The following is a 1,591-nucleotide window of genomic DNA, read 5'->3' as shown; positions in this document are numbered from 1 at the left end:
GCTACTGATTATACATAACTGAATGTTTATATGAAAATTTTAAAAATATATTGATTTTCTGGAAAATAAAAAACAATTTAAAATTTTAATGGAACTATATGCGTAAAGTTTTAAAAAAATTAAATTTTTAAAAAAATATTCATTTTCTAGAAAATAAAAAAAATCAAACTTTTTAACATCTATTATGTGTAAACTTTAAAAATGTTAAAAAAATATTTTGGAAAAAAAAAAAAGAAATTAGGTAAACTACTTTGCATAAAGTTTTAATAATTTTAAAGAATATTGATATTTTTGGGAAAATCAAGAAATTACTACAAAAATTGGAAAAAAATATTTATTTGAAAATCAGAAATTAAATCCAAAAACGAAATGAAGAACCTGAGTTTTGAAGAACATGTAAACCAAGTCAATACCTCAGAGAAATTGCTAGGGTTTTGAAGAACCTGTGGAGAAATCAGAACCTCAAACTTCTGGTTATATGCACAGATGAGATTGTCTTGGGAGCCTTCCATTCGTGCAAAGGTTGCAGCAATTGAAGAAAGCAAAGGGCTGGCCTTACTAATTTGGAAGAAGGCGAAGAGGAGAAATCATGAAAAGGAGGAAGCTGGAAAAGGAAGAAGAACAGAAGAAAGCCTATTTTGACCATACCCAAACTGGTTTTTGGCAGAAGGGACTGTCTGGAAAAGGAAGAAAAGAGAAAAATCAAGGTCTAAACATTGCTAATAAACTCAATGCATAAAAAAACTTGTACATCATGCTTAATGAGTTGCAATTAAGAGATTTTTAAAGTTCTTGTATAAAATGGTTGTACCTTGTCCTTAAAGGTTTGTACTTAAGACTTTGATTTAAATGGATATTAATGTAATATATATATATATAGAGAGAGAGAGAGAGAGAGAAAGCTTGGTTCAAATACTAACCAAGAAATTTGTGTTAACTATACTAACCAAATCTAACCAATCATATTCCATCTTTACTTTATGTTCATATGTAACTCGTATATTAAATACAAGGGTAATTAGACAATTTGACCTTTTAGTAACTCCCTAATAATTAATTGGGAGTTACAAATCTTAAAGATCTCACTAATTGATCAAGATGTAATTCTGAATTTTATCTTCATACGTGTTCATGATCGTAATTTTCAAGTGATGTTCTACATATAATAATATGTTTTTGTAAGTGTAAAAGATTTTCGTATCGTCCGATTAATATGGATAATCCTATTGTAAAACATATTGACAACAATGGAAATGAGAAAGTTAAAATCGTCTACGGTTACGGTCGGAATTGAAATTCCGATAATGAAGAAGATGATCAAAGAGTTCCTATTGGTTAGTGATTAGTATGACATAACATTTCATTTTGTTTAAATGAACACGTATCAAAGGCAATAGATATTCATATCGATACATATGCACAATCACATCACATGAATATGAACAGTATATGTGATTCATGTGAACACAAGCTTCGTAGGTGTTCATGTACATACAACAGAGTTGGCTCCTGAATATACAGAAGATGTTCATACGGTTCACATGTTGTTCATATGTTTAATCTTTTTTGTTTGATGTGTTTTGAGGATATA

This window comes from Cynara cardunculus (genome assembly GCF_001531365.2).
Source record: "Cynara cardunculus var. scolymus isolate 2C chromosome LG 9, CcrdV1, whole genome shotgun sequence".
NCBI lineage: Eukaryota > Viridiplantae > Streptophyta > Magnoliopsida > Asterales > Asteraceae > Cynara > Cynara cardunculus.
This window is presented reverse-complemented; position numbering follows the sequence as displayed.